Genomic DNA, 22533 nt, shown 5'->3' on the forward strand with positions numbered 1-22533 from the left:
GCAAGGCCGTTGGACTCGCCTGGAGTGTTACAAGAGGGAGACGGATACCATCCGCCATGGCCCAGACATCCAACAAGTAGCCAACCAGGATAACGGGCTGGACGGTTCACATGCACGGCCCCCCAACTGCTGCAGCATTCGGGTGCTAGTAGCCAAAGGAAGGATATGACTGCTGCAGTTCAAAATGTGCCCGTTATTGCTCCTGCTGCGAGTGTGCCTGATGTACCAAGTACTGCGTCTATCACTCCTATCGGTATGCCAAACGTTCCTGCGGTTGTATTCCATGTGCAACAAGGTGGCTACATGACTGACACCAAGAGTGCCAACCTCGTACAACCCATTGGACTTCCAGGCCCCCAAGGCGTGGGACAGATGCAGTCGAACCTTGGTCACCCTCAACCACAGGCCTTTAATCAAATGGATGATGAGAGAAGATCCGAACCTCTACCTCGGCCGCCACCTTCTTTGTCTGAACATGAACATTTCCTGAAACCTGCTGATTTCTCACCTCCTGTGTGTCCGCTCTCAGCAGGGGGGCTACCAGAGCATCAATCATTGTCCAAAGCATGTTGCACCAGCCTGCCTCCCTCCTCAATGATGTATGAGTGTTCGCTCCCAGAGACTGAGCTTCCTGGACCTTCCAACTCTGCTTCAGGTCCTGCAAGTCCTTCATGCCTTTCTTCGACCCATGAGTCTCTTCCTCACCGAAAACCTGCCTATGGCTCTTATAGACTGCGGCCTGATTCTATTCATTCCAGTCCTTCTGCTTCTGCCCGTGGGTCATCGTTTCCGTCAGTGCCACTTCTGAAGACAAAGCGCTCCTGTCATGGAAAGAAGATGTTTTGTGCGAGTAACGGCCGCCTGGAGTCGGCCGTGGGAGGGGGTATAGTGTCACGGCTCGCTCCCTTCGCTCCCGTTCCCGCCACTTGGGGGCATGTTTTGGGGTTTATTCCCTACTGGACATTTCCTCCGAACCTTATGCTACAGTGTCCTGATGAATTGGGAGCGCTAAAACCTTATTTCCCAAATTACTTCCCTTCCGGATCCATTCCAGGTTTTTGGCAGCCAGCATGCTACTTTAATCAAATGACTATGCTTCCCAGAATGCCTGGCTCACTGCTTCACCTCCTCCCTTGCAGGACAAGGCTGGGTGGAGGATAGGCAGCACCTGTGGCTGCAGGTGCAGCAGGCGGCACGCCTGAGGGGTGTGCTCGTTAAGCAGCTTTAAAAGCCTCAGTTTGCTTCAGTCCAGCGCTGGTCATTGTTGCTGTGTTCCTGTTGTGACTGGTCCCTTGTTCCTTGTTCCTAGCTTTTGTGCCTAGTGCCCAGTTCCTGTTTCTTGTTCCTCTGCCCTGGATTTCGGATTGTTGTGCTTAATTGATTTCTGCTCACTGGATTTCCCTTTCTGTCTTCCTCTGTCTGCAGGCAGCCTGTCTCTGTGCTTTACCCTTTTATGCTGCCCAATTCGCCTGTGTTTTCTGTTTCTTTGTTGCTGTCCTTTGCTACTGAAAAACCTGATGCTTTAGTCTTTCCCTTTATAGATTTAGCTTCCTGCCTCAAGGTTTCCTTTTGTGATATCATTTTCCCTGCTCCTGATCCTTACTTTCTATTGGGATCCATTCCATGTTTTCCATCTCACTTCTGCATTCATTTCCCATGGATTATTAGGTGTGGGTGTTATTGTAACTAGTCCCAGTGTAAATGCCCTTTTGTTTCCTCACTATTTTATATCACTATTTCTACTCGCCCCTTGACTAGGGTCTTATGTATTTAGTTTCCTCCACCCATTGCTGTTATAGCCTTCAGGGTTCCTGTTTGATCAACTGGGTTCGTGAGTTTACTGACATTCAAGTGGTCTTTCCGGTCCTCGTGAGTACAGTTTCTAAGTTCCTTATTCTGTATCATCCAGAGTGTCAGCTCACAGATCCTGTCCTTGCTTGCCCTCTACGTGGGTTTAGCGCTGTCAGTTTCTGTAATAGCATAGTGGGTAAGGAGTTTGCCGACTTTCCTTTCAGTCATAAGGAGGTTCTAAGTGCTTACCCCACATTCCTTTTCATATATAGGTATTATTGTTTCTCCTGGGTTTTCGTATACACAAGTCTTGGGTTTTGTATGCACATATTTAGATTCAAAGTTGTACACTGTGAGATTCCGTGCACATTGAATGACTTCTAAAAACACTACAGCGCATACAAAATGCGGCGGCCAGACTGCTCCTCAAATTAACCTGAAGAGAACACAACACACCAGCACTGAAAACACTACACTGGCTACCAATAAAACCGCAAATCAAGTTCCAATCAATGTGCATCACGCACAGAGCAAATCACAACCAAGGCGCAAAGTTCCTGAGAGACATTTTAAGCCTACATCACCCGACAAGGACCCTCAGATCGCCAGCGACATCCGTTTGGAAACAAAACCCTACAACAAAAGAAAATTCAGAGGATCTTCTTTCTCTCTCCTCGCACCAAAAATTTGGAATGATTTACCAAAGAACATAGTTAACACAAGAAATCACCTACTATTCAGAAAACTCCTCAAATCCTGTCTCTTCACCTCATAACTAGAAGAATGCCTACGGGGGCATAGACACAGCTGAAATGATGATGAATGAAGAAACCAATGCCCAGATCCGCCTAAGTAATCACTCATAAACAGAATCTAAGGAAGACAATCTACGGCCTACCAACCGAGAGATAGATATGATAGGATGATACCATAGATTAAACACAGCTAGATCGGGATGGAAGGACAAGGACGATATATCAATAGCACCTTGGCCTACAAACTACACACAAGCACCAATTAAACCACCAACGGAAATAGATACCAAGGAAGTAGGTGACTGCTAATTTACAGCACCAGTACCAGAGGGGGCGACTAGACACACCCCGTCCCATTACACAAAGCTCAAATACAACACAGCCGGAAACGCACCACGCCATCACCCATCACTCATAACAATTAGATGGACAAGAAAGAAAAGTGGAAATTATGCCTACCTACAGGACAACTGGATACATAGAACAAGATCTGTAAGGGCTAGGATATATAGCCCACTAACCCTAGGGTCAAATCTCTGCATACCTAACTCACCCGAAAATCCACATAATTTTTTCGCTCAGCAAACCACACGCACTTCACCACACTGCAACAACAAACAACACATAAACAGCACCAACAGCACACAAGGTCTTGCGTCGGTCCGATATTCACACCAAAGCTCAGCGCACAGTGAAAACCCAACTGAAGCAGCCAACAGCACACCACTTCTCTCACTTCCCTACTTCCTCTTCACCCGACTAACCCACCTCGCCTTCTTGTTTACAGATCTGCCTGAGTGCATGGGGACCAATTCCGTTGGTAACAGTGCGTGGTATAAATACCTTTAACATTAACATCAGGTAAGTCTAACGGTACGTAAGTAGGAAGGTACATAGGAGACATCTACCGGCCTCCTCTCTCATGGGCTGCTTCACTCCAACTGACTATTCACGGAACTTACAGAACACTCACACCACAACATTCACAGGCATAACATTCCGTCAGGTATTCTCTTAGGTAGGCATTCATGCAGGACCAAGGCAGAGAATACAAGACACAACAAATCTCCCTCCTCAACAGAAACCAAGATAAAGGTACGGAAAGGAGTACGAGGGAAAATACACAGGGTAATGCCACCAAAGTATTAAACCAACAACACTCTGGCCACCCCCACTCCAAATTCCAATCCAAATCCCACTTGGTCCATTCCAAAGAACAAGGAGATATGCTCCCACCTACCTTGTCCCTTCAATGACCTACAATGAAGCCAAACCCATCCAAACCACTAAATGTCTGTCGCAGACCTAACAACAGACACTCAATCAAAGGAACCAGCCCTAACTCTCAACGCACCACCATGCCACACAATCTCAAAACAGCACCCTCATCCATCCTGCTGCCAACAACTAAGGTGAACTAAAACACAGCGCCCCGTGGGGTGAAATGCTCTCCAAGCAAAATGCCACAAGAACGACAGTGGACCCAGCTCTCATCCCAGTGAGCGTATAATTCATTCCTTGCTGACACGCAATCCTCGCATAGCCTCTGTCACGGTACCTTCAACATCTATGGGAGAGCAGCGTGGGTTGCCCCCTAAAGCCTGTGCCCACCTCTATTACTGGCTTCTTCTCTAACCCGATAGTTCCTTCTTGTGCAGAACCCTACCATTTTTCTACTTCCTATCTCCTTCTTTTCTCTAATGAGCTTCCAAAGTCGGCCTGGGACCGATATTTATTTAATATTTGACACCCTTCCAGGAGTATTTGTCTCTTCCTATTCCAACCACTAGTGTAAATGTAGCCTGGCAAAACCTTCAGTAAGTGTTGAGTGGAAACAGTGCCTATCCTCCAGCAGTACAGCCCCCCATGTCTCCACAGCCCCCCAAAGTAGCTCGCCCTCTCACAGGTTGTCCACTGCAAGTGAATGGCATTTCTCATCAGATAACTAAGTGTGGGCTTTGCCTGTGCAGCTCCAACTGAGTGTAAGTCCCCTCTCTTCCAGCATCATCAGTTCAGGAATTAAGCCCATTGCAGGATGTCTTCGTCACAAGACGTGCACCATGTTACCCTCCCACGTTTGTAATATAAGAACATAAGTGAAAAACCGACAAGTATGGTGAAGATTGTGTTCCCCTGCTTTTCGCAAGTACAAGTAAAACTGTCTTCATAACAAGAGGCGAGCCATTTGTAAATGATAAAAAGTTCTCAGTTTAGGAAATGTCACTCTGAATATAAAGAACATTTCTCTCTCCCTCAAGTAAATTACTATATCGTAGTACGATGAATGCCCAGGCTTAAGCTGGAAGAAAATCAATGAAGACGTTTCGAAGAAGCAATGAATACAAGTAAGGTGGATTTGTTTCGTGCAGTTAGAAATAATATAGTATTATGAGGAGGCTTGGTTCTAGGGTAGCCCCTATGGTTGGCTTTTTCAGTTGTGAGATCTTTCTTTCCTGTGCAACATTGAAGAAAACTAAGCACCATAGACCAAATACAAACTATAACTTCCATCCAACATTACTGCTTTCAGTAACATTTCCAGCATATGCCTAATAACAATCATTACTAGCAGCCATTTTTTCACAGTGTGATGGCCCATCACTGTGCTGCCAGAACTGAGAGTCAGACACAAAAATTTAAGTTTAAACGTTCTATTACAGAAAATGCTTTTAGTGTCGCACGTTATCAGGACGACTGCCGATTCAAAAAAAAAAGTGTCAGGCTAATAGCTATGACGGTCCAGATATAGTATGAGGTAGGGTGCTCAAGTATCCAAAAGAACAGGACTTACGCGCTTGCTTCAAAGGGGGCTATTCAGCCAGTGAAACGCACGGGACCCACACACTGTAACAAGTAATTCCTCTGGCAGCATTGCCGGAGGGATATATGTAACGATCCCATTGTCCCTGTTCTTATCATGTTGCAATTTTGTTCCCTTAAAGGGAACAAGTATATTTTCCCAGTGTTTAATTGGGGCTGCCTAGAGAGAGCGTCTAGCTCTCTGGACTACGGCGTTTTCTTGACCTGGCTCCTCCTGACTACAAGGGCTTTTGGGATCTCCAAAGTGGAGCGACAGTGCCACAATGTGACTGTGCCCTGCTCACAGAAAGGGTTCTTGGTCACAACAATGATGCTGGCTTTGGAAGGTCCACAGAGGCTTGCCATTTTTCGTGCTGAAATGGGTGAATGCTGCAGTGCATTTGACTCAGAATATTTAAATTTCGCCAAATTAATTTTAAAAAGTCATACGATTTCCCTCTGGTTCACAAAAATGTCACTTCACGCACAAAAGGAAAGCTCAGCAGTGTGGTTAGGGATGTTTTCCTTGAAAACAGCTCCTGTGGCCTTAAGTCATACAGGCTTGTGCTGAAGTTACAGGGTTACTCGGCAGAAACTTTGAAAACAGACAATTGGGGATCATTACAAGTTTCCCGGTATCCCGCCGGTAACCCTGCCGAGATACCGGGTAACTGCCCCCTACCGTCTCTGCCGCCTGATATCTTGGCATTACTGGGATACTATGGGCGGCGGAGACAGCGGGAAATGCCCATTCCACGAGATGGGATTGCTGGAATGACAGGCACTGGTATTAACGGTGCTGGTGATTCCGGCATTTCTTTGCTGGTGGGAGCTTTCTCTACCGGCAGGCCAGGTCTGCCAGTAAATCAGAGCCCCCGCCGGCAAACTGAGGTTTCCCCGATCAGGTAAAAATGCTGGTGCCGGTAATTCAGGCAATTTTTCCAGCATTATTACAGTACCAGGGACCTCGTAGTGAGGCCCACTGTCTAGTAAAATTAGGGGTAAGACTTAATGGCCCTGCTCCTCTAACAAATTGGGCTTTCTGGTCACTACGGGTAAGAGTCTAGCCACCTTGAATTGGACATGCTCAGTGCTCAGAGGAGGCAGGTGCCACTGCAGCTTTCCATGTTCACGCATCCAGTGCCAACTCTAAAACCTGCCACAATGCTAAGACTAGTGCCTCTGCACACCCTCCATCCTGGAGGCTCGCACTTACCATAATTGCACTTCACCTGTTGCTCACCCACGAGCACCCCAGGACCTACCCCATTCCTCCTCCCTGCTGCACTTGCAGGTTCTGAACACTCACAAGACATAGTAGGTTTGTCCTCCCTCTCCACTGTATTTAATTATGTTTATGTATTTTAATGTTTCTTATCCCCATGTATACTCCCTGTTGCCCAGTGGGCGCTTTGAAACAGTATTTACTTGCTGTATACGCACCTAAAAAGCGAATAATAAATAATGGCAGTCAGCCCTTCGATTCTATGTGATTTTATTCTATTCTGTTGCCTATTTCACATATTATAAAGCACACATATGCCCAGTGTGGCTCCTTGATGCTGCGTGAAAAGCTAAGGCTTAAGCTTCCATTGAGATACAAGGTAGGACAAAGAAAGAAGTTGCTCAAGGTGGCACGAGCACAGGGGCAAGATCCGAAAAAGAGCTCCCAATTATACAATTTTACAGGTATTATTAAAGCTGGAAAAGCCAGGTGTCTCAGATGGGATGGGCAGAGGCTTGTAGCTGGGGGCAAACTTTGATGTGCTTAGAAATAAAGGAAGTGGCAGCATTAGATAGACAGCAATGGATAGAGTGTTGAAATGCACTTCCTACTTAATCAGCAGTGGCAGCAGAATTTTGAAGAATTTGAAATCACTGCAGCTGCGACCGAGGCCAAGATAGAGAGAATTAGAATGACCTACATGTTATGTTATGTTATGTTATATATATTTGTATAGCGCACGGTCGCCCAGAGGCATCATGGCGCTGGTAAAGAAGCTGCGAGCTCAGGGAGCACAATAAGGGCAGAAACGTTAGAACAGGGTGGTCTTCAGAGCTTTCCTGAAAGTCAGATGATTAGCCGAGGATTTAAGTGATAGTGGCAGAGTGTTCCAGGGCTTGGCTGCGGTAATACATGTGATTGTAGAAGTGCAGAAATATGGGCCGAATGTGAAAGAAAAAACTGCAATAAAAGGCAAGGTTAACACGAGCAGGAAGATGAGATATAAGTGAGCTGAGGGGGGAAAAATAAGTTATGCATCCAAATTTGAAATCAAGGTTATTAATTAAGGGGATACGTGTAGGACATGCGCCAATGGAAGAAGGCCAGAATTGGGAGCACCACAAATTGAAAGGGCTACCAAAGACCATGCGCTCTGCATTGGGTGGGGTTAATGGAGACTGGTGCTCAAGGCATGACTGTTCGTCTTTTGCCCTTGACTAATGTGAGGCACTTTCCCCAAATATCAGGTAGAATTGGTCATTATAAGTAAGCATCTGGGACACCTTTGGGGGCACAAGTTATATGGGGAAAAAGGACTGAAATCTGCGAATGTACCCGAAAATGGAGGATGTGTGGTGACCTTATTCTGTGTACATACTACATATGGAGGGCCTTCAAAATGTGTATATATGGAAAATAAGGCTATTACGCAAATTATCCCACAAATGAAATCCTTCACTGGTGCTTCACCGAGCTGTGAATAGGCCAAGGAGAGGGAGAATTAGAGAGAGCTGACAGAACCGTGTGGTTAGATGGCTTGAGAGGGAGACTAAATCAAAGAGAACAACATTAAAGTTCTCGGTCAGGGCTGTTCGGGAGACGGATGAGAGAGCGTGAAGCACGGGCGAGAGAAGGAAATTAGAGGGGCTGAAGGACTGCGTTCATAATTGGTGGCCGTGCCGTATGATGCAAGGCACCATCTTAATAAAAATCCCCCTTGCACTTAACTATTTACACATGAATCACTGGGAATCTGTTTTTCATAAATCCCAGGACTCTGGCAGCGGAGTATATAACTTTGAATGCTTATCCCAACCCATTCCTCCTCATTCATGGGGCGTGAATCTCACACTCTACACAGTCTCACTCTAGGCAGCGTCGCGGATTGGCCCCTCGGCCTTTCGGCCCGTGGCCGGGCCTAAATCGTCCCTGAGGAGTGGGGGCCGGTTTCTGGCCATGTCTGGGCCAGTTTGGAAGAAAAAGTAATAGAAAAAAAGATATATTTTTTTTCAATTTTATTTTTCAATTTCTTTTCAAAAAGCCTTCCATCCTTCTTAAGTCAATAAATGAGTAACAACAGAGGTTAGGTGATATTGTATGCATATTTGTTCTATAAAAAAAGAGATTAAGCGTAAGTGCTAAGCAATAACATATTATCATTTGGCCTTGGACGTCTGCTTGGATTCACAGTAATTTAGTGTACTTTGGAACAATGCTATTTGATGCCACTGTTGTGTACGCCTTACGTCCTGCTACGCGGTGACATAAGGCGCCATCAACTAAATGCCCCGCCCGCCGCGAGGTACATCCGGGCGCACTACAGCACCAGAGTGTCCGCGTCTCTCTTTGCTCCCGCCAGAGCTGTGCAGCGAGGCCCTGGCGCCCAGGGCCACAGAACTATGGCCCGCCGACGCATCGGCTGGGAAGTAGGATTCAACACTGGTGATGAGAAAACGGGATCAAACGCTGCATGCAACGCCCAATTAATCAAGCCCTCAGCACAGGCACAATTTTTGGAAGCACTGTGGAGGGCCCACCCCCCACGACCCTGCAGAAACTCCAACCGGCACTAACGATGGCGACAGAGGCCCAAATCACAAACCGCCAATACACGAGGGATGAGGCCAGCGGCAACAACACCCCCCCGGTGGCAACCAAGAACCCCGGGACCCACCGAGTGTGGGTCATGCGGAGGACCTCGCCATGGGAGAAGAAATTGCCCGGCCCAAGGCACCACCTGCGGTGCATGTGGCAGAAAAGATCACTATGTTAAAGTATGCAGATCGTCTGGGCCACCCCAATACCCGCGAACTCCTCAAGACAAAAACACGGGGAAGAAGAAACAAGCCAGTGCCCACCGAGTTGAGACTGTCAATTCGTCAACCGATGAGGAAGGGGACAACGATGCACAACCTCAAAAAGATGCAGCAAATGAGCAATGGAAAAAAGGAAAAAAGGTGTACCTAGTCTCAGCACTGGACTACAGAGTCACGACGCCCACAAAAAGACTGAGAAGACGGAAATGCCTGGTGGCCATTCAAGGCCAAGAAACGCAGATGACTATAGACACCGGGGCATCCGTTAACGTCATGCCAATGACCGCATTCAGAAAACTACGACCCCCACCAATCCTGAAAACAACGGACACGCTGTTGTTTGCATATGGGTGCAAAACTCCACTGCCCATAATAGGACGATTCCGGACGACTCTCAGCAGAGGTGACAAGTCACTGCAATCTAAAATATACATTGTGAACGCAGGAATTGAGTGTCTACTGAATGGAGACACGGCAGAGGACCTGGGACTCATAAGTTTCATCTGTGATGTGACAGATACACAGGACATTAACAGCATTCTCGGGAAATACACAAACCTCCTCAAGGGCATTGGATGCCTAAAAGGAAAGTCCATTAAACTTCATATTGATGAGTCCGTCCAACCGCGAGCAGTATGCCATCGAAGAACTCCATTCCACATAAGAAATCAGGTTGAGAAAGAACTCCATGCTCTCGAGAAAGCGGGCATCATTGAAGAAGTGACCGGACCAACACCGTGGGTGTCACCCATGGTCGTAACCAAGAAACTCAAACAACCGGGCAAGGTGAGAATATGCATTTACATGTGCCTCCCCAATGCAGCAATAAAGCGGGAGCGACACATCACCCCCACCCTTGATGAAATCATAGCGGACCTCACAGGATCGAAAATCTTCTCAAAAGTCGACCTCAATGCTGGATACCACCAACTGAAACTCCACCGGGACTCCAGGTACATCACAACATTCTCCACCCACATAGGTTTGCGCAGATACAAATGACTCAGTTTCGGAATTTCCTCTGCAGCCGAAGTGTTTCAGCAGACCCTCCAGGAGGTGATACGTGGTATCCTGGGGGTACTCAATGTCAGCAATGACATTCTCATTCATGCAGGTGACAAGGAAGACCACATACGACGACTCAACATGCTACTCAGCAGGCTAGAGAGTGCAGGCTTAACAATCCACAAGGACAAGTGTGAATTCCTAAAGGAAGAGATCTCGTTCTTCGGATACACATTCAACAGCGCTGGCATCTCTGCAGACCCTCAAAAGGTAGCGGACAGAGACCACCAGGGGGCACGGAGCATGCAGGACTCATAAAGCTCGCGCTCCTCCACCCCTGCAGGGCCTAGTGGGCTGATAAATCCCCGGCCGGGATTAATCAGTTAAGCCCCGGCGAACCAGGGCATCAGGAGACCCGCTGCACCGAGACAGATTACCCCCACACGGACTCGGGCTGAGGCACCAGGAGTGAGCCCCCTGGGAAACACTTGCGGCCCGGACCGGCCCGCACCTGCGACTTCGGGATCGGCCCACACAACAGCACGGCCGACCCTCTGAGGGACTCGGCGGAGGACCGCGGCACAGGGCCCCCCCGCCCACGAGGTGCCCCCCCGGAGGTTGAGAGCGGGAGTGGGGACTCTGACCCGGCTGGGACTGTGCTCGGCTGCCCCCCCCTGGACTGTATTCCTGAGCGGAGGTGAGGGGGCCCGACACGCAACGAGCTCTCTCGGCACCCCCGCCAATCTGACTGCTCCCTCAAGACAGCCACAATAATAGGACTCCGGCGGCCTTTCCCATCCAGACCGCGGCCCGTGGAGGGGCCGAGTTCCCGCCCCGCATCAGCCGAGCTCCCCAGGCGGCGGAGAGCCTGAGCGGCCGCCCCACACGTGTCGCGGCGTGGGGGCCCCCACCCGCACAGAACAGTTGAGGAAAGCGGGCTGAGGTGGGCCCCTGGAGAGAGATCCAGAGCCCTGGACCTGAGGTGAGGAGACGCTGGGCGGAGGCGGGCCGGTGGGGAGTCACAGTCTGGGCATTGCCCCCCCCTTCCATAACACCCCCTGTGGCCTCCCCGGTGTCCCATCTCCGCGACCAGTCAGCCTGGGGGGAGACAGGCCAAGGCGCGGGGCAACGTAAACCCACCAGAACTCCCGGCACAGCTATAGGATCTACAACCAGGCCAAAAGCCAGGAACTCGGTGCCCCGTCAGTGGGGGGGGGCATGATTGCCTGGAAGGCCCCAAGATCCCTAAAAGGTTGGTATTGGGAGAGCGACATCCTGGAGCGTCCCCCGGTCACCGGGGCAATAGTTTCCCTTCAGCGCTTCCGCCGCCCGCAGACAGCCCCAGGGGGGACCCACGGAACCATCATGCCCACGGGCAGCGAGCCCCCACCCGCAGCACTCACCAAAGATGACCTAAAGGATATTTTGCAGGAGATTAAAGCCATCCGCACCGATATACAGGCCTCGATAGTGGATCTCAGAGGAAGGGTGTATACCCTGGAAGAGAAAATGGAAGGAATGGAAAACAACCACCTGCAGATGGATTTGCTGGACATGAAATATGAGGCGAGATTAACAGATCTAGAAATGAGGGAGGAGGACATCATCCTGAAAATGGACGACTTGGAAAACAGGGAACGCCGAAATAACATACGCATCATGGGTGTAACGCAGCAAAGAGGAGAGACCGCGCCCGACGTGGGGAGGAAGGGCCAAGGCTTGATCAATCAACTATTCTCTCTGGAAGGGGGAAAGGAAGTGCAGTTGGAGAGAGCACATCGTGGGGGAGGAGGCGGAGGAGGAGGCCCGAGGTCCATAGTGGTACGTTTCCTACGATATAGAGAAAAAATGGAGGTACTGGAGAAAGCAAAGAGGCTGGAGAGTTTTATCTTTGAAGGGGACACGATTAGCATCTACCAGGACCTACCGTCCCTTACACTCACCCGCAGAAGACAGTGTCGCCCACTAACCCAGTGGCTCACCACCCAGGACATAAAATACAGGTGGTCTTTCCCATTCGCCCTCTCCTTTGAACGATCTGGTGTAGACTACAGGGTGACTAGCGGCAAGGAAGCCACACAGGTCCTCCAGGTGCTTAAGGGTGATGTCCCGGAAGAGGGAAACGAAGATAGCACTCAAGTTTGTCTGGAACCCAGTAGACAGCCCGAGGGCCCATGGGCCACAAAGAAGAAGACAAAGGGCAGAAGGAAATTCAGGAAAACAAATACCCCTACGTCGGAGACTGGAGCGGACTAGGCAAACGATGATCTTCCTTTGTGAAAGGAAGGGTCCTCATTCTTGGCAATCCCGGCCGGGGACACTGAGTTCAAAAAGGGGAATGCGGGGGACGGATCCACACTCACCCTGGTGGCTTGCCCGTTGGCAGGTGTCTTCGATGGTATGGGGGGGAGGGAGGAGAGAGGGGGTATCCTACTAACTGGCTGGACGCCAGGGAGGGGGGTGGGGGTTTACGAACCAGTTGGGGTTTACTTGTTGGGAAAGGGGTTTGGGTGGCAGACGGGGGAAAGTTTTAAAAGTGTCCAAACAATGAGACAAAGGGAGAGGGAAAGGAGTAACGATGCAATGCTGTTGACCAAGAGAGAGGGAAACATAGACTATGGCTGATGGCCATCCGGCCCTGGGAGTGGGAACCCTGAACGTGCGGGGGCTGAACACCCCCACGAAAAGGTCCCTGATTTGTAGGGAATTCAGGAGGGCGAAATTAGACCTGCTTTTCGTCCAAGAGACACACTGGGCACGGGGGAAGGAGCCCAAAATGCGAGGGGGTGGGAATTGGGGAGGTTTACCACGCATCCTATAAGGGAAAGAAGAGAGGGGTGGCCATACTGGTGGCTAGGAGCGTAGGCTTCGAGAAAGAGGCCATCTTGAAAGACCTCGAGGGCCAATACTTGTTGGTACGGGGCTCCTTACAGGGCTCCCCTCTAACCCTGGCGGTAGTGTACGGACCGAACGAAGGAAAAGCTTTATTCTGGGAGGAAGTAAGAGACAGGCTCAAGCTGTTTGTACAGGGCCCGTTGGTAGTGGGGGGAGGGGGATTTCAATATGGTCCTGGACCCAACCATAGACAGAAAGCGGGTGGGCCCCCAAATCCTCAGACCCGCAGATGAAGCCATGGCGTGAAACTTTCGGAGGGTGAATGAGTGTCTGGGTCTGGCGGATACAATCCCGATCCCCCGAACAGATGTCCCCTCCTTCACTTACTACTCAACCATCCACAACTCGTTCTCTAGGATAGATTATATCTTGGTGGATGAGACCCTCCGCCCATATGTGGCAGGCTACAGGATAGACCCTGTCCCCTGGTCAGACCACGACTTGGTCCGAGTCACCTTGGCGGCGGGCTGGTGTAGAGAGCGCAGAGGACGCTGGACATGCAACGATGCCCTATTGAGAGATGAGGTTCACGCCCAGGCTGTCTTAGACGCCATAACAGAGTTTTTCGAGCTTAATGATAATGGGGAGGTGGGCACGCACACACTCTGGGACGCCTTTAAAGCAACCCTACGAGGAGTCCTCATAAAAATGGGAGCCCTCAAGAAGAGGGATAAAGATGCCCAGGAGAAAGCACTGCGAGAAAAAATATCTCGTCTCCAGCCAGGGGGCTCCCCAGAGCAGGCCCTGGAAGGCGACCGGGTGGCCGCACTGGAGGATTATAGACTCCAGCTAAAAGTCCTGCTCCTGCATAAAACAGAGAGGAGTCTCCAGATGGTAAAACAAAAATACTATGATAAAGGGGACAAAGCGGATAAGATCCTAGCATGGAAGTTGAGGGAGGTCCAGAGAAGTAGAAGGGTGAAAGAGGTAAGGGACACCCAGGGGACTCTTGGCTGCGACTCTCCCCATATAGGAGAGGCCTTTCGCCAATACTACAAAACATTATATTCATCGGAATATGGCGGGGACGATACACAGATAGAGGTCTTCCTGAACTCCATACAGATCCCATCCCTGTCGAGGGAAATGGCAGAGGGGTTGGAGGACCCGGTTACCGAGGATGAGGTGGATAAGGTGATTGGAGGGATGAAGGTTGGAACCTCGCCCGGGGAAGACGGCTTTACCGTTTACTTCTATAAGAGATTCCGCTCCTCCCTGGCTCCGTACTTAGTGAGAGTTTTCAACACTGTCCTGGATGGGGGCATCCTCCCCGAATCCATGATGGGGGCTATAATAGCGGTTTTGCCTAAGGAAGGGAAGGACCCCACAGAGTGTTCCTCCTACCGCCCCATATCACTGCTGAACATTGATGTTAAGATTTTGGCTAAGGTGGTGGGGAGGCGGATGGAGGGGATAATGCCGAGACTAGTCCATGGGGACCAGGTGGGCTTCATTAGGGGAAGGCAAGGGTCAGATAATATCCGTAAAACAATAGACCTGTTCCATTTTTCCCAAAGTTCGGAGCTCGACGCATGTGTCCTCTCCCTAGACTTGCAGAAAGCCTTCGACAGGATCGAATGGAGGCACATGGAACTCCTTCTCCAACGAATGGGCTTCGGGTCACATATTATGAGCTGGGTAACGGCCCTCTACGGAGCCCCCACAGCAAGGGCTCAAGGTGAATGGGAAGCTGTCCGATTCATTCCCCCTCTCCCGAGGGACAAGCCAGGGCTGCCCACTCTCCCCCCTGATATATGTCCTCACGATGGAGGCATTAGCCATAGTGATCAGTGCCCACCCGGACATCAGGGGAATTAGAAGGGGTGAGGTTGAATTTAAGCTTTACCTGTTCGCGGACAACATCTTAGCCTATCTGGTAGACCCGGGCTCCTCGCTCCCCCCCTTCCTGGCCCTGGTGACCGCGTTTGGGCGCTTCTCCGGCTTGAAAATTAACACTGCAAAATCTGTCCTGCTCCCAATGAGAACAAAGGACTCAGTGCTGGACCCCCTGGATAGATGTCATGGGATTGTAGTAGGGAAGGACGCTATACGATACCTGGGCGTACTTCTTACCAGGGACCTATCGATCCTGGGCACCACTAACTATGGCCCCATAATGGCAGAGATCACATCTGATCTGAGGAGGCGGGCAAGATCATCCTCTCGTGGTATGGCCGGATGACCGCCGTGAAGATGAACATACTACCACGGCTCTTGTACCTTTTCACAGCGCTCCCAACCGGTGTCCCAGCACAGACCTTTAGTGACCTTCAAACTACAGTTCGAGACTTCGTGTGGCAGGGGAAAACCCCCAGGACCGGGAGGGATACCCTGACCCTACCGAGGGAGGAGGGGGGATTTGGGTTTCCGGACTTTCATTTGTATTTCTGTGCTGCTCAACTGCGCGTCCTCCTGGAGCACATGAAAGAAGGATTGGGAATATATTGGTCGTATTTGGAGGATATGGATGCCCACCCCCTAAAGGTCCGTGATCTCTTATGGGCCCCACGCAAGACGATTTCGAAACACCTGAAAACCCACCCGACCCTGGGAGTTCTCTGGGACATATGGAAAGAGGGCCCCCGGACGGCACACCTTACCACATGGCCGTCCCCGATGACCTCCCTCTGGGGCCACCCCTTCAGATTGGGTAGTAAAGGGTTCTGGCACTCCCAGACCTGGTCGGACACGGGAATGGAATGGGCTGGGCAGTTGTTCAGGGAGGGCGAATTCCTATCTTATGAGGACCTGAGAGACGCCCTGGGACGAGGGTCTCTGTCCATATTTGAATACCTCCGCCTTAAGGGCATCCTCTGTGACCAGTCATGGGGTCCAAACCTGAGGAGACAGCTGACCCCTTTCGAGAAGCTCCTCGATTCAGCGACCTCGAGAAAGGGAGCGGTATCTAGTATGTACAAAATCTTAAATACTTATAACCTTCAGAGTAGGAGGAGCTTCCACATGTTTTGGAATGACCTGGCAGGTGAAGAGATCTCAGAGGACGCCTGGGCTAAAATTTTCAAAATAGCATTTCATGGGAACTTATTTACCTCAGATATGGAACACAACTTTAAGATACTGCAGGGGTGCCACAGGGATCCAGCAAAACTGTCAAAGATGTTCCCGGGGGTATCACCAAGGTGTCCGAGGGGATGCAGACAGACAGGCTCCAGAGGCCACATGTGGTGGCATTGTCTGAAAGTCCAGGCCTATTGGGAGTCAGTGAGGGGCTGGATGGCGGAAGTAACGGAGGAACGTCTACCACTAAATCCCCTAACGATGTTGTTGGGACTCCCCCCGGAGGAAACAGAACTATATCGATATCCAAGGATGTGGGAAACCATGCTGAGGGCGGGCAGAGTAGCTCTCGCTCAGAAATGGAAGAGCCCGGAAGCCCCCTCCAAGGAAGATTGGCTGAAAAAGGTGAAAAACATGTTTTTAATGGACAAACTGACTGCCATGGTGAACAATGATTCTAGTTCATTCCTCACAAACTGGTTTGGAGTGCAACAATCCTGGGGTTGGGATGTTCATTGACTCGGAGATACAGCCCCCGACCCGAATGGGGCGGAATCAGTCCCAAGATGCTTGGCAATTAACCGGGGGACCCACATCCCGGGAAACGGCGACGCCGAGTCAATAGGTGACACGGTCACAAATCGCATCATCTTCGAGGCACAGGTCACGGAGGGAACATTAGGAGTCTCCCTAGACAGACACTCTGAACTGGACACGGGGAAGGGTGGGGGTAATGGGGGTGGGGGGATGGCAGGGGGTGAGGCAAAGGGTCATTTAATGGTTCTTGTTTGTTTTATTTTAAAATGCCATTAAAAACCAAAGTTAAAAAAAAAAAAAAGTAGCGGACATCCGTGCTGCATCACCCCCAAACACACCAACAGAGGTCTGCAGTTTTCTAGGTATGGCAACATACTGTGGAAGATTCATCCCCAACCTGGCCACGTTGTCTGAACCTGTAAGGGAACTCACTAAGGCCAGCACAAAATGTGCCTGGAGCCCCACCTGCCAGGAAGCGTTCGAACAAATCAAGGCCTCACTCTCGGCCGACACCACCATGGCATATTACGATCCCACACTGTCGACCGAACTATATGTCGATGCCAGCCCGGTGGGTCTAGGGGCAATCCTAATCCAAGTAACTGCCACAGGAGAGTCGATGCCGATCGCATATGCCTCCCGCGCTTTGACACCGACAGAGCAACGATTCTCCCATATAGAAAAGGAAGCAATCGCAGTACTGTGGGGCTGTCACCATTTTCACCTGTACGGCCGAAAGTTCAAGGCATACACAGACCACAAACCACTCCTCCCCATATTCACAGGCTCGTCATCGCACCCTCCAGCCAGAATAGGGAAGTGGCTACTACACCTACAACAGTATGATTTTGAGTTGGCATACCAAACTGGCAGCGGCAACCCAGCAGATTTCCTATCCAGGCACCCAAGAGCAGCCATGCCAGGGGAGATACACGTGGCTGAGGAAATGGAGGAACACATCTGCAACGTGGTTCACACGATTAAACCAAGAGCCATCGGCATCGAAGACATCATGGAGGCCACGCAAACCGCCCCATGCTGTGATCTGGTAAAAGACACGGTCATCTCTGGTGAATGGAAATCCTTCCTACGGAATATTCACAATCACACTGCCGAAGTCAAAGAGTTCCTCGCTGGCATATTCGCAGTAAGGCAAGACCTGTCAATCACGGAGGAAGGGCTCATACTAAGAGGGACCCGAATAGTCATCCCTGCAAGCATGCAAGACAGAGTCGTAGCGTTAGCGCACAAAGGTCACCAGGGAATGGTAAGGTCCAAGGCCTGGATCAGACACCGTGTATGGTTTCCCCATATCGACAAAAAAGTGGAGTAACTTATTACAACATGCCTCCCATGTCAAATTACTGGCGCCCCGCCGAATCCCGAGCCAATACTATCGGCAGAGCGAGGATCCTCCAGATGGGACGCAATTAGCGTTGATTTCTGCAAGATATAGGAGAGCCGACCTCAACATTCACTACCATCACATAATGCTGAGATGGCCACAGGCTAACGGAGACGTGGAAAGGTTCCTGCGAACCCTCAATAAAGTTCTGTGCCTTTCCCGTCTCAACTCAAGCCCCTGGAGGGTGGACCTATAAAGGTTCCCAAGAAACTACAGAGTGACACCCCACAGCACCACGGGGAGACCACCGGCAGACATCATGTATGGAACCATAATCAATTCATCCATCCCACACCACCCGAGTAGGGGTACAGACACGTATGATAGAGCACAAACTCAACAAAGAAGGACTGTGGCGAACGAACATATGAGCACCAAGAGACACGCCAAGAGGTCCAATCACTGAGTCGGTGATCAGGTAATAATGGTAAGGAACCCATCCAAGTCAAAACTGGACACCCAATACGACTCCGTCCCATGGACCATAACACAAAGGCGAGGGACCATGATAACAGCCACAAGGGGACAAAGACAGGTCACAAGAAATGCATCATGGTTCAAGACAGTACCAGGAGACCTGTGGATGTATGGAGAGCAGCAACCAGCGGAAGAGGAAGATCCGCAAATTGAGGAGGAGCATCACCATCAAGGAAGGAGAAGCAACCATGGACGGCGGAATGGAAGAGCTGCCGAGCGAACCAGAGGAGGCAGAGCTGAACAATGAAGGTGAGCAACCCAATGAGAGTCAAGGGATAGCCCCCAGGGGTGGACGGTATGCTCTAAGAACTGCGCCCAGACCCCCTGAAAGACTCAAAGACTATGAGTGGTAAAAGCCAAGCCCGCGAGGCATCAGAAATCACAGTTTGGAACATTGTTTGAAAGATATTATGTTTGCTAATGTTCTGTTGGGAAAAAGGAGGAATGTTGTGTACGCCTTACGTCCTGCTATACGGTGACGTAAGGCGCAATCAAATAAATGCCCCGCCCCCGCTACGCATGGGCAGTTCCGGGCGCATTAAAGCACCAGAGTGTCCGCGTCTCTCTTTGCTCCCGCCGGAGCTGCACAGCAAGGCCCTGGCACCCAGGGCCACAAAACTCCTACGGCCCGCCGACGCATCGGCTGGGAAGTAGGCTTCAACAGCCACTTCCTGTTTTGTCAAGGGGTGAAATGTCGTGTTTCATTGCTTCCCGGGATGTCACTTTGGGGTGGGGTCAAATGACATCACTTCCGGTGATGTCATCAGAGGTCAAGGGTCGTGAGGTGAGGGCTGGGCACTTTTTTGAGGTGAGGGGTGGGTCACTTGTTTGAGGTGAGGGGTGGGCCACTTTATTTTGGGTGACCGGGCCTATTTCTTGTCCCGACCCTGACTCTAGGCCCGTCTTGGCAGCCACAATGGCTTTAAATCGAAATTTCTTTTGTTACACAAACATTAACTGTTGAGGCAAGGCAGACATTTGACTTTTAAAGTCTGAAGACTGCCCTTATACATTTGTACTTTTCAAGTTCGAACACAAGTTATCATAAGAAAAAAAACACTTCAATTGGAGATATTTTCTAAACCCATTAATTAGACCTCGCTAGTTGTCCCATGCCAAGCATGAGAAGGCCATGCAGATCTGTTTTCCCCTTTATTTCCTTCTTACAGGCCTGCTTGGGAAAGAGCAGAGCAAGTTCAAGAATGCAGATCAAGGTACATGGTTGTGTGAGCAATTCGCGCCTGGCATGGCACAACTTGAGAGCTCGGCTTAGTTATCCTGAAGGTAAAAAAAAAAACATCCTTCAGGACTTCTTCACAGCACCGCTGTCACTCACCTCTATCACCTCTAAGAGACATTATGTGCATTGTGATTATTACATTACAGGTGAGCAGACTACGACCCCCCCCCCCAGCATATTATTAAATACATGTGACATTACTTACCTGGATCGAAGTGACTGGCGAGACCCCGGTTCGGGAAGGGCACTTCTTCCTGCTTTAAAAGAAGCCAGTCGATCTGCCCTGCCTTAGTTCCTGCTTGTAAACAAAACTACCTTCCCTGTCTTCTGTCTGCACCGCTTTGCTCGGCCCTCCCACTGCCCGGGTCGCCTGACGTCAGCCTGCAGAAATCAGCACTACTTCAGTTTCGGTTTCTGAACTGTGGAAATGAGAAGGTTTCCTCCGTGCGCGGTTGCAGAACCGGAGAATTGGTTTCATCATCTCATTTTCCAGCCTGCCTGCGGCAGTGCCCGTGCCAAGCCGTGTACTGCCCTGGGGTTTTATGTTAGGATGTATTCGCTACACGCAGGAACGCAATGTTTTAAGGCGTCCGAGGCCAGCGCCGTTTCCAAATGTTTGCAATAAACGCGAAGCAGAATTGCAATCCGTGGATTTTTGCATGAATGGATGTTATTGTAGTATTTCTAGTTCGTATAGCGCTTGATCACCTTAAAAGAGCATCTTGAGAACCGGCAACAAGAAACTAAAGAGACCAATATTGTTATGAGGAGTTTCCCCAAACGTCAATGTAGAGCAGCGGTATTCAAACTATTTGTTTGTTGAGGAACGCTCCGCCCCTCCCCCCACCTTTTGCCTGAAAATATTGTTACGGAGCCCCTTGAGGAAATATAGTGTTGCCGGACCCCGAGATGCCATAACCTTGACACACACTGCTTTCTGGGAACATACCATTCCTCTTCATATGCATAATTGATTCCTTTGAACCCCACATTTGCCTGGTGCAGAGCAGGTTTGTTGAATTTGTCACACAAATCACCAAATCCTATCCTCTACATTATATTATTCACTTATCATTAGCCTGGAAGTGTTTTAGTGTGGGGGAGCCATGCAGGGTGTGACAGGTGGCAGTAATGACAGTAAGGACAGTGCCATAATGATGAGGCCAAACAAGAGGTAGGGTGGAAAACCTTTGGCCACAAGCTTTATTATATCATGAGCTATAGTGGAAAGAAAACCAACCAACAAAACATATTGATAATATAACACAAATATTTTAGGGAACAAGGGATCAGGTGAGCGGGGCCCTACTTCCACATAGGGCCAACTGGAGGCTGATCCCTGCTGCCCTTCATACAAAAAGCTTGTGACTTTGGTGGACCCAGCGTGTGAGCTGTGTCTGGTGTATTTGGTGGACCCAGCGTGTGAGGTGTGTCTGGTGTATCTTCTTTGACTTTGCAGTTGACCTTCCTCTGCTTTCTTCTTGTTTTTTCATGAAAATTGGAGAGGTCTATGAATTTCACCCACTGTTGTGTGCCTTTCCACGATTTGAGGCATGTGCAGACCTTCTTATCCCTCTATGACCCACTTGTGATGTTGCCCCCTGAGGGGCGTTATTAATTTGTTATCCTCAGAGATGGATTCTGGAGCTTGGCTTGCCTTCCACTTGTTTTCAGTTTTTGGGTGTTGTCTTTTCTTTGTATCCTTCGTGGGGAGGCGTTTTGCCTTTTCCTACTGTGTGTAGGCATCCTTTTTGCTCACTGATCCACTTGTGATATTTTCATCCCCAGAGGTGGGTTCTTGAGCTTCCATTATTTGTATCCAACATAATCCTGTTTTTGGGCATTGCCCTTCCCATGTCTTTTCGGGGAGGCATTCTGCCTTTCCCCCACTGCCAAGTGCCCTTCCTTTGCTTTCAAGGCATGTGTCAGCATTCTTTTTGCTCTATGATCTACTTGGGATTTGGCTCCTTGCGAGCGTTATTAATTATGTATCCTCCGAGGTGGATTATTGAGCTTCTGTTTTCTTAAAGCTCAATTCGAGGTTTAGGGGCCTTCCTATTTTTGCTCTATGATCCACTTGGGATTTGGCCCCTTGTCAGGCGTTATTAGTTTTCTATCCTCAGAGGTGGATTTACGAGCTTCGGATTTCATAAAATGATTTCCAGTTTTTGGGATCGCCCTTCTCCTGCACCCTGGAGAGGCATTTTGTCTTCTCCCGCTGTTGTGCGCCTTTTTTTCCTGTTTTGAGGCATATATCGGCATTCCATTTGTTCTTTCGTGAACTTACATTCAAGTTTGGCGACCGGTCCTAGTACTTTGGTTATTTACTTGATTTTTTGCTTCCCAAGGCGTTAGTCTTATTGGTAATGTATGCTTTTCCTCCTTACTGGTGGATAACTGGGCTTCTGTTTTCATCAATACTTACTTAAAGTATGGCAACCTGCCTCTGTGTTTTGGTTTTTTATTTAAATCCACTGCAGGATTTTCTGGGCTTCAGCTTTCCTCAACTTTACCTACATTTTTGGCACCTGCCCCTGTGGGTTGGTAATTTAATAAATTCCCGTGAGGCA

General features: G+C 49.7%; 1 protein-coding gene across 3 annotated transcripts in view; it reads right to left on the reverse strand.

Annotated features, from left to right (window-relative positions):
• Positions 1 to 20313, reverse strand: part of TRANK1 (tetratricopeptide repeat and ankyrin repeat containing 1) — a 2632183-nt gene extending 2611870 nt beyond the window's left edge. For all 3 annotated transcript variants that reach the window (XM_069613200.1, XM_069613201.1, XM_069613199.1), the window contains exon 1: positions 20169 to 20313. The gene's annotated coding sequence lies outside the window, so the exon portion shown is untranslated. The remainder of the gene's footprint in view (positions 1 to 20168) is intronic.
• Between the last annotated feature and the right edge of the window lie 2220 nt (positions 20314 to 22533).

Source organism: Ambystoma mexicanum, chromosome 5p (assembly GCF_040938575.1).
Source record: "Ambystoma mexicanum isolate Mex_15411 chromosome 5p, UKY_AmexF1_1, whole genome shotgun sequence".
Classification (NCBI taxonomy): domain Eukaryota; kingdom Metazoa; phylum Chordata; class Amphibia; order Caudata; family Ambystomatidae; genus Ambystoma; species Ambystoma mexicanum.